The sequence below is a fragment of the Chlorocebus sabaeus genome, chromosome 15, assembly GCF_047675955.1.
Source record: "Chlorocebus sabaeus isolate Y175 chromosome 15, mChlSab1.0.hap1, whole genome shotgun sequence".
Classification (NCBI taxonomy): Eukaryota; Metazoa; Chordata; class Mammalia; order Primates; family Cercopithecidae; genus Chlorocebus; species Chlorocebus sabaeus.
In genome coordinates, this window is record NC_132918.1 from 1,227,760 (window position 1) to 1,243,589 (window position 15,830).

At 41.4% G+C, this 15,830-nt stretch overlaps 1 non-coding gene across 1 annotated transcript; it reads left to right on the forward strand.

Moving 5' to 3' along the window:
- Positions 1-283: 283 nt before the first annotated feature.
- Positions 284-390, forward strand: LOC119620752 (U6 spliceosomal RNA). The gene has a single exon (XR_005237304.1). It is a non-coding gene; the product is annotated as a U6 spliceosomal RNA (small nuclear RNA).
- Positions 391-15,830: the final 15,440 nt, after the last annotated feature.

Here is a 15,830-nt window from a genome sequence, read left to right on the forward strand (position 1 = left end):
TGAGCCATGATCACGCCACTGCACTCCCGCCGGGGTAACAGAGAGAGACCCTGTCTCAAAAAAACAAAAAAAGAAGATGAAAGTCAAGCAACAAGGAAACCAGGAGGGCGAAGAATATTTTCAAAACCTGGATGGAAAATTATAGACCACATAGAATTGTATGCCCAGCAAAATTGTCTGTCAAGAACTAGGGTAAAATAAAGATAATTATAGAGATAATCAGAAATTGAGAGAACACACAGCAAGAGACCTGATTTGATCGAACGTTTAAAAGATACAAACGGTGCTGGCTTTGGCAGCACATATACTAAAATTGGAACGATGTAGAGAAGATTAGCATGACCTCTGCACAAGGATGACACACAAATTTGTAAAGTGTTCCATATTTAAATAAATAAAGACTAGAAGGAAAATGATCTCTGGAGGACAGCCGGAGATGCAATAATGAGTGGTAAAAATGGGAAAAATGTAAGCAAATTCAAATATTGATTGTATTAAATAAATGCAATCATTGAGATTGTATTGAATCGATAGTGGAGAAGAATTTATATCTTAAGAAAAATATTGAGTCTTCTAACCCATGAGGATGGAATGAAGATAGATATAGAGATGATAGAGATAGCAATAGCTCCATATGTTTTTAAGTTAAAAAGTTAAAGAAGAAATCATGGTGGGAGTTTAAAAAGATTTATAAATGAATGATAGTAAGAACCATAACATATCAAAACTTATGGGTGGTATAAAAAGTGGTACTTGTAGGAAGTTTATAGCTTTAAGTGCTTTATAATAAAAAATCAGAAAGACTGAAAATTAATCAACTAAACAACCGTCATAAGTGGGAAAAAACACAAAAGAATAAATCTAAAGAAAGTAAAGGAAGAAGGTAGTAAAGTTAAGACAAAAAATAAAGGAACTAGAAACAAAAGTACAAGAAAAGGAATCAACAAAGTTCAAAATTAGTTCCCTGCATAGATTAATAAGATAGACAAACCTTTAGTGAAATTATGTAAAAAAATAAAATAAAAAAGACGGAAGATACAAATAAGTCTTTTATATCTGCAAAAAGGAATATATAGATATAGCAAGACTGAAAATATAATTGGATATGAACATCAACTTTATGCCAATGAATTTAAAAACTTAGGTGAATTAAATTTCTAAAACAAAATTACTCAAAACAGATTTAAGAATAAATAGAAAGTCTTAAAAGTTCTATAATGACTAAATTAAAGTAGAAGTAAAAAATCTTCCAACAAAGGAAGTCCAATTTAATTTTTTTTCAGAGAATAGGCAAAGATATATGCTCCCAAAGATTTTTAACTTTGATAGCACAACTAGAAAATTACAGTACAAAAAGGAAATGACAGATACGTTTCATTCATAAAAATGGATGCAAAAAACTCTAAATACAATGTTAGTAAATCAAATTTAATAGTGCATTAAGAGAAAATATATCACAGTAAATGCAGTTTTATTTTATCTTTGAGACAGTGTCTCACTTGGTCACCTAGGCTAGGATGTGGTGGCACAATCTCGGCTCACAGCAGCCTTGACCTCCCAGGCGCAAGCAATCTTTCCACCTCAGCCTCCTTGAGTAGCTGAGACTACAGGTGCACCCACCACACTCAGCTAATTTTTATATTTTTTGTAGAGATGAGGTCTTGTTGTGTTGCCCAGGTTGGTCTGGAACTCCTGAGCTCAAACAATCTGCCTGTCTTGGCAATCTGCCACCATGCACGGCCAGTTAAAAACAGTTTTAACCAGAAATGCAAAGATGGTTTTACTATTAGAAAATATTTTTAAAAAAAAATATATATATATATATATACACACATATACATATATATATACTTTTTTTTTTGAAACAGAGTCTCACTCTTGTTGCCCAGGCTGGAGTGCAGTGGTATCATGTCAGCTCACTGCAACCTCCGCCTCCTGGGTTCATGCAATTCTCCTGCCTCAGCCTCTTGAGTAGCTGGGATTACAGGCATGTGCCACCACACCTGGCTAATTTTTGTATTTTTTAGTAGAGACAGGGTTTCACCATGTTGGCCAGGTTTGTCGAGACCTCGAGCTGATCCGCCCGCCCTGGCTTCCCAAAGTGCTGGGATTACAGCCTCCTGAGCCACTGCGCCTGGCCTAGATAATATATAAATACTTATATTTATACAAGTAATAAATCAATACTTAACAGATCAATGGAGAAAACCATATAATCATGTTTATAGATGCAGAAAACACATTTGATAAAATTCAACAATTTGTGATTTTTAAAGAAAAATCCTAAGAAAAGTGAGAAATTATTTGATTTAATAACAAAAAAAACTATCTCTCCCCCCAACAACAAAAAAATTCTAAAAAGGAAACATTAAAAGTATCCCTTTTAAAATCAGAGGGAAGACAAAGATGCTCACAATTACTTATTTGACATTATACTGGTGGCCCTAGCCAGTGCAATGAGATAAGAAAGAGAAATTAAAGGCATAAAGATTGAAAAGAAAATAAAACCCCAAAGAATCTACTGAGAATTAGAAACAATAGGAGAGCTTAGCAAGGTAGCTGCATATAATGTGAATATATAAAAGTCAGTTGCATTTCTCCCAAAACAATTAGAAAATATAATTTGTAAAAGTATTCCATTCAATAAAAAAATATTCAAACTCACTCAAAATTTGCGGAAATGCTAATTACAGCAATACTGTGATAACGTTTCTCACCTATCACATGGGCGCATTTTGTTGATGAGGCTGTGGGGAAACAAGCTCTTTCGTACATTGCTGATGGGAATGCAAACCGGCACAACCTTTCTGAAGGACAATTCGGTAATACCTGATATTAAAGAACGAATTAACCCAGACATCCTGATTTGTTTACGTCTTGCACATGTTAAGAAAGGACTACTTGAGTGATTAATCTTTGGCTGGCTTCTGGAATTGAACTTTTGGAGTGTTCCCTCTGCTACCATTAAGAGTGTTTGGGGCCAGGTGCAGTGGCTCATGCCTATAATCCCAGCATTTGGGGAGGCTGAGGGGGGAGAATTGCTTGAGGCCAGGAGTTCAAGACCCGCCTAGGCAACACAGCGAGACCCACCCCGCATCTCTAAAGAAACAAACAAACAAAAATTAGCCAGGCATGGTGGAGTACACTTGTAGTCCTAGCCCCTTGGGAGGTTGAGCCACTCCTGATAGCTTGAGCCCAGGAGTTTTAGGCTGCAGTGTGCAAGACCTTATCTCTAAAAACATGTTTTAAAAGAGTGTTTGGCATGCTTGGAACCTTGAACCACATTGTACCAGCTTGTCTAGATAGCTTGTGCCTTATGTTGAACATCTTTCCTTCTTGGGGTCTGAAATTGGGCAATGCAGTTTCAGTCATGGAAGTTTTAGTCATGAAGGCACTGTGTGGCTTCACGTTCAATCCCCAATAACAGTGCTGGGCTCTTAGGCTCAGGGAGATTCCCTGGCAGAAAAGACTTCACACATGTTGCTGCAGTTCATTGTTGGGGGAGTAAGGGCATCCCATGTACTTTCATTGGGAGAAGATGGGAAGATTGTACCCAGTATCCTCTAGACTCCACCCACTGTGCCTTTTCCCTTTATTGACCCTGCATTGTACCCATTTGTTGTAATAAGTTGTAGCAGTGTGTATAATAACATTTTTTTTTTTTTTTTTTTTGAGATGAAGTCTCGCCGTGTTCCCCAGGCTGGAGTGCAGTGGTGTGAACTTGGCTCACTTCAACCTCCACCTCCCAGGTTCAAGTAATGCTCCTGCCTCAGGCTCCCAAGTAGCTGGGACAACAGGCGCATACCACCACACCCAGCTAATTTTTGTATTTTTGGTAGATATAGAGTTTTACCATATTGGCTAGGGTGGTCTTGAACTCCTGATCTTAGGTGATCCTCCCACCTTGGCCTCCCAAAATGCTGGGATTACAGGTGTGAGCCACTGCACCTGGCCCTAGAATAACTTTTGAGGCCCATAAATGCTTCTGGTGAATTGCAGAGCCTGGGGGCAGTCTTACAGACCACTGATACACCTAAAAAACTATGTAGACACTTGCTTTTTGATTTAGCAATCCCACTTTGGGAATTTACCCTGGAAATACACTTCCGACAGTAAGAAAATACATATGTACAAGGTTATTCACACTGCAGCATTGATTGTATTGCAAAATATTGGGAAAAAACTAAATATCCATATACATAGGAGACTGGCTGAATAAACAGTGGTATAGCCACTCAGTGCAATACAAGAACTGGCGTGGTGCCTCACACCTGTAATCCTGGCACTTTGGGAGGCTGAGGCAAGAGGATTGCTTGAGCCCAGGAGTTCAACACCAGCCTGGTCAACAAAATAAGACCCCATCTCTACAAAACATAAAATAATTAACCAGGTGTAGTGATGCATGCTGTTAGTCCCAGCTACATGGGAGGCTAAAACAGGAGGGTCACTTGAGCCCAGGAGATTGAAGCTGCCGTAAGCTATGAATGCTCCACTGCACTCCAGCCTGGGTAACAGGGTAAGACCATCTCAAAAATAAAAAAGTGACGTTATGCAACTGTAAAAAAGAATTAGGAAAATGTCTATTCATTGATATGGAATGATTTCCAGACCATATTGGTAAGTGAAGAAAGCAAAATGCTTGAGTATCTCTAGTAAGCTGCTCTTCATGTAATAAAAGGGGATATAAGAATGTACATGTATTGCTCATTTGTGAAAAAAATACAGGAGAACAAGTCACAAACTAATGAGACTAATTACCTCTGAGGGTGAGTGGGTGCGAATAGGTGAAAAGAATGAGGGAATGGAATGGGGTAGATGGGATGGGAGGGGAGGGACCATTCTCTGAGTATAGCTTTTTGTGTAATTCTGATTTTACAGCCTTAGTAAGGTTTCACATACACCCCATCCCCAAATAGGTAATTAAAACCAACCTGTACAAAGAAGTAATCCAACAGCAGCAAATAAACCTAATGGGATACAAATAAACATCATAACTGCATTGAAGAGGATGGGGAAGAAAAGGACTAATCTAAGTAACCGAAAAATAGCATATTGACTACATATTGTAAAGCTAAAGATGAAAAGAACTATACACAAGTATTGTTATCCTAGTTAGTGAGTTTGTTTTTCACAGAGATGGATTTGCGGTTCTGAAACTATGTGTATACTATATTTAAGTAAATAAGTAACTATATTGTAGATAATAAGACCTAGGTTTTTGTCAGAGAAAGGAGTTACAACAAAGGACAGGGGAAACTGGGCGCGGTGGCTCACACCTGTAATCTCAGCACTTTGGAGGCCAAGGCAGGTGGATCACCTGAGGTCAGGAGTTCAAAACCAGCCTAGCCAACATGGTGAAACCCCGTCTCTACTAAAAAGTACAAAAATTAGCTGGATATGGTGGCACCTGCCTGTAATCCCAGCTACTCCAGAGGCTGAGGCAGGAGAATTGCTTGAACCCAGGAGGCAGAGGTTGCAGTGAGCTGAGATGGCACCACTGCACTCCAGCCTGGGTGACAGAGCGAGACTGTCTAAAACACATGCGCGCACGCACACACACACACACACACACACAAAAGACAGGGAAGACTAGAATGAAGACTGTGGTGTTGGATTGGAACCAAAGATACCAGAATGAACTCATGATAGATAGATAGATAGATAGATACATAGATACATAGATACATAGATACATAGATACATAATAGATAGATAGATGTCTATTTTCTATTTTCTAGCTCTGTCCACTAGATGGCCTAGAAAAAATAACAACTTAGTAGCAATGAGCACACCTAGTACTCAGATCTTGGTTCTTAAATAAAAGAATCAGGGTTCGTTGGAGAAATGGTTGATTCCAGTGTTGGAGCAGGGACAGTACAAGATGATTATAAAATATCTTGTGGTGCCAGAAAGCAAGAAAGCACCCTAAAATGATGGAGGCACGTCAAAAGAACACAGGAGCCAAACTGAAGGCGTCCCCAGTGGACAAATCTGGGACAATTTTAGCAACAAAATAAATAATGATAGTAATAGGTTATAACCCATAGAATAAATGTGAGTTCATAATGATATAAATAAATAAATGATTAAATAAGTAGTATCAAAGGGAGAGCTCTTCCTTACTGAAGAATCCCACAGTAATAAGTGTAGAAAAAAAGATGAAAATACAAAAATCACCATTTGGCAAGCACCAGTTATAACTGTCACAGGCAAGAATCATTGATGAATATTAAAATTAGAGGATGAAGTTATGAGAAACAGATATTTACATAATATCAAAGTGTGTCTCACCATAAGATACTTATCATTTACAAAGGGGAAAATAATAACTTCATAGTGAAGAAATTTGGCAGATACCATTTTAACCAAGTAATCAAAATTAAAATCACCAGTAAGGGGATGTGATGACATCATACACCCCTGCATATGATGTACTAAGGGCACGACAGCACTTCTGAAGTATTCTTGCCAGAAATACATGCCTTAATATAATCATAAGAAAACACCAAACAAGGGTCCGTGGGGAAGGGAGAGCATCAGGAAGAATAACTAATGGATGCTGGGGTTAATACTTGGGTGATAGTTTGATCCGTGCAGCAAACCACCACAGGACACATTTACCTGTGTAACAAAGCTGCACATCCTGCACATGTACCCCTGAACTTAAAATAAAAGTGGAAGAAAAATTAAAAACAAAAAACAAAAAAAACACCACCAAACAGATTGAGGGGCATTCTACAAAATAACTGCCTAGTACTTTTCAAGTATTAAAGCATGAAGAAAGCTGAGGAACTTTCCGAGACTGTAGGAGACTAAGAAGACAGGGCTAGCTGGATTTTCTAGGCCAAATAAGAATCCCTAAGCCTAGCTGGGATGGTGACCGCATCCACTTAAACACGGGGCTGCAACTTAGCCCACACTCAACCAAACAGGTGGTAAAAAGAGCTCACTAAAATGCTAATTAGGCAAAAACAGGAGGTAAAGAATCATCTATCGCCTGAGAGCACAGACGGAGGGACAATGATCAGGATATAAACCCAGGCATTCAAGCCTGCAACAGCTACCCCCTTTGGGTCCCCTCCCATTTTATGGGAGCTCTGTTTTCACTCTATAAAATCTTGCAACTGCACACTCTACTGGTCCATGTTTGTTACGGCTCGAGCTGAGCTTTCGCTCACTGTCCCTCACTGCTGTTTGCCGCAGTCGCAGATCCACCACTGACTTCCACCCCTCCGGATCTGGCAGGGTGTCTGCTGTGAGGTGCCCATTGCCGCTCCGGAATGGGCTAAAGGCTTGCCATTGTTCCCACAAGGCTAAGTGCTTGGATTCATCCTAATCGAACTGAACACTAGTCGCTGGGTTCCATGGCTCTCTTCCGTGACCCACAGCTTCTAATAGAGCTGTAACACTCACTTCATGGCCCAAGATTCCATTCCTTGGAATCCGTGAGGCCAAGAACCCCAGGTCAGAGAACAAGAGGCTTGCTGCCATCTTGGAAGTGGCCCGCCACCATCTTGGGAGCTCTGGGAGCAAGGACCCCCTGGTAACATTTTGGTGACCACAAAGGGGCCTCCAAAGTGGTGAGTAATATTGGACCACTTTCATTTGCTATTCTGTCCTATCCTTCCTTAGAATTGGAGGAAAATACCGGGCACCTGTCAGCCAGTTAAAAATGATTAGCATGGCCACCAGACTTAAGAGTCAGTTGTGAGGCTGTCTGGGGAACGGCTTTATAACAACCCCCAACCCTTGTGGGTTGGGAACATTGTTCTGCCTGGAACCAGCTTCCACTTTCAATTTTCCTGGGGAATCCTGGGGCTGACTAGAGGCAGAAAGTTATGGTCCCAAACTCCTGGCCTTACAGCAGAAGTCTATTCAACAGTCGCCCATGTGTGCGCCCCTACCTTTCCTTCTGACCAATACCTCCTGGGTCCCGACCACGACTTTTTTGAAAGTGTAGCCCCACAATTCTCTTTACCTCTGAATCTACTTCCTCCCATGGCTGCCTCCTAGGTACTAATGGTTCAGACTTTCATTTCCTCTAGCAAGTTGTATCTCCAAAGGGATCTAAGGAAACTCTACACTGCGTCCTTGGGTATCTAGGCTATAAACACAGTCAGTCTTGTCCGTGGTGTCCCTCCTAATTTAAGTGTACAGCTCTCGACATGGGCAGTTATATGTGGGACCCATTCCCCACCACCCTTGCCAGGGCCCCAAGTTTGTAAATGGCTAAGAGAAGAGAGACAGAGAGGAGAGACAGAGAGATAGAGAGGAGAAAGAGGCAGAGAGACAAAAAGGGAGTCAAAGAGAGAAAGAAAGAGAAAGATAGAAATAGTAAAAAAAAAAAAAAAAAATGGTGTGCCCTATTTCTTTAAAAGCCAGGGTAAACTTAAAACCTATAATTGATAATTGAAGGTCTTCTCCGTGACCCTATAACACTCCAATACCACCTTGTTGTCAGTGTAAACAAGGATGTAGCCTGAAAACACTGAGACCACTGACGACCTGTAGCCTTCCTATCAAAAATCCTTAACCCAGTAACCAACAGATGGCCCAAATGCATTCAGTCTGTAACAGCAACTGCTTTGCTAACCGAAGAAAGTAGAAAAGTAACTTTTAGAGGAAACCTCATTGTGAGCACATTTCACCAGTTCAGAATTATTCTAAGTCAAAAAAGCAAAAAGGTAGCTTACTAACTCAAAAATCTAAAAGTATGAGGCTATTCTGTTAGAAAAAAGTGATTTAACATTAACCACTGAAAATTCCCTTAACCCAGCAGGTTTCCTAACAGGGGATTTAAATCTTAATTACCATACAAAGATCCGACCACACCTAGGAGGAACTCCCTTCAGGACAGGTGATTGAGAAAAAACCACAATGGGTATTCAGTAATTGACAGGGAGACTCTTGTGGAAGCAGAGATAGGAGAATTGCCCAATAATTGGTCTGCTCAAACGTTGGAGCTGTTTGCATTCAGCCAAGCCTTAAAGTACTTACAGAATCAAAAAACTCTATCTCAATGCTGACTCAAAAAGTTACCTACACCCTTTCTGAAACGAGTTTGCAAAAGAACTGTTTATGGGGATGCATCTTGACGAGGCAAACTGGGTTGTTATGAAATACTCAGGAACCCAGCCCAGCTCTAGGACTCACCCCTGAGCACAAAGGCAATGTTGGATGAGTTGGTAAAGGACCACTAGAATCCAGCAGCCCAGACCCCTTCCTTTGTGGTCAAGAAAGGCGGGAAAACAGGTGCAGGACTGCTACATCAGTGAGCGTAACTAATCCGATAAGCAGAGGTCCATGGGTGGTTACGCACCCTGGAAAGGAATAAACATTAGGAACATAGAGGATGCTCTAGGACTAATGCTCATCTGAAAATGACTAGGGGTGCTGACATCCCTATGTTCTTTTTTCAGATGGGAAACGTTCCCACCAAGGCAAAAACACCCCTAAGGTGTATTCTGGAGAATTAGGACCAATCTGACCCCCAGACACTAAGAAAGAAACGACATATTCTTCTGCAGTACCGCCTGGCCACAATATCCTCTTCAAGGGGGGAGAAACCTGGCCTCCTGAGGAAAGCATAAATTATAACACCATCTTACAGCTAGACCTTTTTGTAGAAAAGAAGGCAAATGGAGTGAAGTGCAATATGTACAAACTTTCTTTGCATTAAGAGACAACTCACAATTATGTCAAAAGTGTGATTTATGCACTACAGGAAACCTCAGAGTCTACCTCCCTACCCTGGCATCCCCCCGACTCCTTCCCCAACTCATAAGGACCCCCGTTCAACCCAAACGGTCCAAAAGGAGGTAGACAAAGGGGTAAACAGTGAACCAAAGAGTGCCAGTATTCCCCGATTATGCCCCCTCCAAGCAGTAGGAGGAGAATTCAGCCCAGCCAGAGCGCATGTACCTTTTTCTCTCTCAGACTTAAAGCAAATTAAAATAGACCTAGGTAAATTCTCAGATAACCCTGATGGCTATCTGAGTGATGTTTTACAAGGGTTAGGACAATCCTTTGATCTGACATGGAGAGAAATAATGTTACTACTAAAACAGACACTAATCCCAACTGAGAGATAGGATGACAACAGAGGAAAGAACAATTCCCCACAGGCCAGCAGGCAGTTCCCATTGTAGACCATCACTGGGACACAGGATCCGAACATGGAAATTGGTGCTGCAGACATTTGCTAACTTGCGTGCCAGAAGGACTAAGGAAAACTAGAAAGAAGCCTATGAATGATCAAATGATGTCCACTGTAACACAGGGAAAGGAAGAAAATCCCACTGCCTTTCTGGAGAGACTAAGGGAGGCATTGAGGAAGCATACCTCCCTGTCACCTGACTCTATTGAAGGCCAACTAATCTTAAAGGATAAGTTTATCACTCAGTCAGCTGCAGACATTAGAAAAAAATTTCGAAAGTCCATCTTAGGCCCGGAGCAAAACTTGGAAACCCTATTGAACTTGGCAACCTTGGTTTTTTATAATAGAGATCAGGAGGAGCAGGCAGAATGGGACAAACGGGATAAAAAAAGGCCACCGCTTTAGTCATGGCCCTCAGGCAAGCAGACTTTGGAGGCTCTGGAAAAGGGAAAACCTGGGCAAATCGAATGCCTAATAGTGCTTGCTTCCGGTGCAATCTACAAGGACACTTTAAAAAAGATTGTCCAAATAGAAATAAGCTGCCTCAGCACTATTCACAATAGCAAAGACTTGGAACCAACCCAAATGTCCATCAATAACAGACTGGATTAAGAAAATGTGGCACATATACACCATAGAATACTATGCAGCCATAAAAAAGGATGAGTTCATGTCCTTTGTAGGGACATGGATGAAGCTGGAAACCATCATTCTCACTAAACTATCTCAAGGACAAAAAACCAAACACTGCATGTTCTCACTCATAGGTGGGAATTGAACAATGAGAACACTTGGACACAGGAAAGGGAACATCACACACTGGGGCCTATTGTGGGATTGGGGGAGGGGGAAGGGATAGCATTAGGAGACATACCTAATGTAAATGACGAGTTAATGGGTGCAGTACACCAACATGGCACATGCATACATATGTAACAAACCTGCACGTTGTGTACATGTAGCCTAGAACTTAAAGCATAATAATAAAATAAAATACTTTAGAACAAAACACACAAACAAAATATTATGTATATTTTCAAAAGCTGTATTGGCTCATAATTGCCCATGTGTAGAAGATAACTTGTCAGTTTTGATCATCCAAACTCCATTTACCATTTCAAATAGAACCATAATTTTCTTTCTTGCTCCCTAGTAAATGATCTATACTTCCACAGTTGGATTCTATCTTCTGGGGATTTAAATGTTGAAACTGTTGTGCAAGGATAGAAGAAACACCATTGATCGTACAAAGTGGCAGCATCCAGTCTGTGTTGTTACGGATCTCTTCCTGGAATTTCTGATTCTTGGGTCCCCAAAATGCCTTGATTGCAATTAATTTTCAAACCTTGCTGTCTAACCTTTTCAGTAATTCTATAACGCCCTTAGGTTTTCAACAAATTCACTTATTGTTTAAGTTAGCCAAAATGAGTTTTACTCACTTGGAAAGATCAAACTGATACAGATATTGGTACAAAAATGGGAATGGATAATGTCTAGGGAATTGTAGGGTGTTTGGGACTGTGCTGTTGAGACGGGGTAGAAGAGAAATACTTTCCATTAATATATGCATATATGATTCCAGGATAGAAAATTTGGAGTCTTATGACAAAATAGTCAATTAAATATTTACTTATTATGATCTAGAACAATGTCTTACTGAGAGTAAATTTCAGGAGGAAAAAGTTGTGGGCACCATAAAATATGTTGAAGAGCACAAGAAATGTAAGTACCCCTCTGGTAGGGTGGCTGATTTCTATGACATTGCAAAAGAATGGCAGGCTTAAAACCCCAAACTACCAAATTAAAATATGAGCCGATGCTCATGAAAAAGTAGGAATTCAACTGATTCTGTAGTTTAGCAACATATAGCCTAACTCTTTGCTTTTTGTTTGTGGCCATAAGGCAATGATCACAAAATCGGTACTCTTAAGAGGGGAGATGAAACAGGAAGGAATGACTCACTGCACCGTCTCCTATGAGGCCCTCTACACCGTCATTACTTAAGGAAGAAATTTTATTATTTGGAAGTTGCTCTTCTTCCCTGGCTTTAAAAAAAAAAAAAAAACTATTGTTTCTTTGCCTAAGGAGGCTCCCTTATATGCGGTCATTATTCCTTTTCTGCCTTAAATTATTGTCATTAAACCAGTAACTAGAACCAGACTCAAGAATGCCAGGGTGTATACGTAAAATCAAACTTGTATAGAGAAGACTAACAAACCAAAAGAATGGCAAGAATTTGCTGGTTTATACTGTTGTAAATCTGTTATTTTGGCCTTTGAGAGTACATGACCAAGAACGGCAAGGTAAATTTAGATTGGTCTGAATTTCTCAAAATCCAGGTACTTTCCAAAAAAATACACCTACCATATGTCTTCTGAAACACCAAGTATGTTCCTAAACTTTGTTAGTATTTTTTAATGAACCTAGACTTAACACTGAAATTTTCTAAAGAAATGTGACATTCCAGAAATCCTATGGCACACAGGCCAGAATTCAAAGGAATTTAAAAATAATAAAAATGGAGTTTTGCTTTAAAAAAAACAAAAATAAGCTGCCCCTTCGTCCATGCCCCTTATGTCACGGGAATCACTGGAAGGCCCACTGCCCCAGGGGACAAAGGTCCTGAGTCAGAACCACTAACCAGATGATCCAGCAGCAGGACTGAGGGTGCCCGGGACAAGCGCCAGCCCATGCCATCACCCTCACAGAGCCCCAGGTATGCTTGACCATTGAAGGCCAGGAGGTTAACTGTCTTCTGGACACTGGCGTGGCCTTCTCAATCTTACTCTCCTGTCCTGGACAACTGTCCTCCAAATCTGTCACTATCCGAGGGATCCTAGGACAGCCAGTCACTGTCTGGTTGTAACTGGGGAACAACTTAGTGGCTGATACTTCTCCCAGCCACTAAGTTGTGACTGTGGAACTTTACTCTTTCACATGCTTTTCTAATTATGCCTGAAAGCTCCACTCCCTTGTTAGGGAGAGACATACTAGCAAAAGCAGGGGCCATTATACACCTGAACATAGGAGAAGGAACACCTGTTTGTTGTCCCCTGCTTGAGGAAGGAATTAATCCTGAAGTCTGGGCAAGAGAAGGACAATATGGACGAGCAAAGAATGCCCATCCTGTCCAAGTTAAATTAAAGGATTCCGCCTCTTTTCCCTACCAAAGCAGTACCCCCTTAGAACCGAGGCCCAACAAGGACTCCAAAAGATTGTTAAGGACCTAAAAGCCCAAGGCCTAGTAAAACCAAGCAATAGCCCTTGCAATATTCCAATCTTAGGAGCACAGAAACCCAACGGACAGTGGAGGTTATTGCAGGATCTCAGGATTATCAGTGAGGTCGCTGTCCCCCTATACCCAGCTGTACCTAACCCTTACACTCTGCTTTCCCAAATACCAGAGGAAGCAGAGTGGTTTACAGTCCTGGACCTTAAGGATGCCTTTTTCTGCATCCCTGTACATCCTGACTCTCAATTCTTGTTTGCCTTTGAAGATCCTTTGAACCCAACATCTCAACTCACCTGGACTGTTTTACCCTAAGAGTTCAGGGATAGCCCCCATCTACTTGGCCAGGCATTAGCCCAAGACTTGAGCCAGTTCTCATACCTGGACACTCTTGTCCTTTGGTACATGGATGATTTACTTTAGCCACCCGTTCGGAAACCTTATGCCATCAAGCCACCCAAGCACTCTTAAATTTCCTCACCACCTATGGCTACAAGGTTTCCAAACCAAAGACTCAGCTCTGCTTACAGCAGGTTAAATACTTAGGGCTAAAATTATCCAAGGTCACCAGGGCCCTCAGTGAGGAACATATCCAGCCTATACTGGCTTATCCTCATCCCAAAACCCTAAAGCAACTAAAAGGGTTCCTTCGCATAACAGGCTTCTGCCCAATATGGATTCCCAGGGACGGCGAAATAGCCAGACCATTATATACACTAATTAAGGAAACTCAGAAAGCCAATACCCATTTAGTAAGATGGACACCTGAAGCAGAAGCGGCTTTCCAGACCCTAAAGAAGGCCCTAACTCAAGCCCCAGTGTTAAGCTTGCCAACAGGGCAAGACTTTTATTTATATGTCACAGAAAAAAACAGGAATAGCTCTAGGAGTCCTTATACAGGTCCGAGGGACCAGCTTGCATCCCGTGGCATACCTGAGTAAGGAAATTGATGTAGTGGCAAAAGATTGGCCTCATTGTTTACAGGTAGTGGTAGCAGTAGCAGTCTTAGTATCTGAAGCAGTTAAAATAATATAAGGAAGAGATCTTACTGTGTGGACATCTCATGATGTGAACAGCATACTCACTGCTAAAGGAGACTTGTGGCTGTCAGACAACCATTTGCTTAAATATCAGGCTCTATTACTTGAAGGGCCAGTGCTGTGACTGCACACTTTTGCAACTTTTAATCCAGTTACATTTCTTCCAGACGATGAAGAAAAGATAGAACATAACTGTCAACAGGTGATTGCTCAAAGCTATGCCGCTCGAGGGAACCTTTCAGAGGTTCCCTTGACTGATCCTGACCTCGGCTTGTATACTGATGGAAGTTCCTTTGTAGAAAAAGGACTTCAAAAAGTGGGGTATGCAGTGGTCAGTGATAATGGACTACTTGAAAGTAATCCCCTCACACCAGGAACTAGAGTGCTCAGCTGGAAAAACTAATAGCCCTCACTCGGGCACTAAAATTAGGAGAAGGAAAAAGGGTAAATCTATATACAGACTCTAAGTATGCTTACCTAGTCCTCCATGCCCACGCAGCAATATGGAGAGAAAGGGAATTCGTAACTTCTGAGGGAACACCTATCAAACATCAGGAAGCCATTAGCAGATTATTACTGGCGGTAGAGAAACCTAAAGAGGTGGCAGTCTTCCACTGCCAGGGTCATCAGAAAGGAAAGGAAAGGGAAATAGAAGGGAACCACCAAGCAGATATTGAAGCCAAAAGAACCACAAGGCAGGACCCTCCATTAGAAATGCTTATAGAAGGATCCCTAGTATGGGGTAATCCTCTCCAGAAAACCAAGCCCCGGTACTCAGCAGGAGAAATAGAATAGGGAACCTCACGAGGACATAGTTTCCTCCCCTCAAGATGGCTAGCCAACGAAGAAGGAAAAACACTTTTTCCTGCAGCTAACCAATGAAAATTACTTGAAATCCTTCACCAAACCTTTCATTTAGGCATTGATAGCACCCATCAGATGGCCAAATTATTGTTTACTGGACCAGACCTTTTTAAAACTATCAAGCAGATAGTCAGGGCCTGTAAAGTGTGCCAAAGAAATAATCCCCTACACTGCAGGCCATACATTTCAATCCCTGTCTCTTGTTAAGTTTGTCTCTTCCAGAATCGAAGCTGTAAAACTACAAATTGTTCTTCAAATGGAGCCCCAGATGCAGTCCACGACTAAGACCTACTGTGGACCCCTGGACCGGCCTGCTAGCCCATGCTCTGATGCTGATGATATCAAAGGCACCCCTCCCGAGGAAATCTCAACTGCACAACTCCTACTATGCCCCAATTCAGCAGGAAGCAGTTAGAGCAGTCGTCAGTCAACCTCCCCAACAGCACTTGGGTTTTCCTGTTGAGAGGGGGACTGAGAGACAGGACTAGCTGGATTTCCTAGGCCAACTAAGAATCCTTAAGCCTAGCTGGGAAGGTGAACG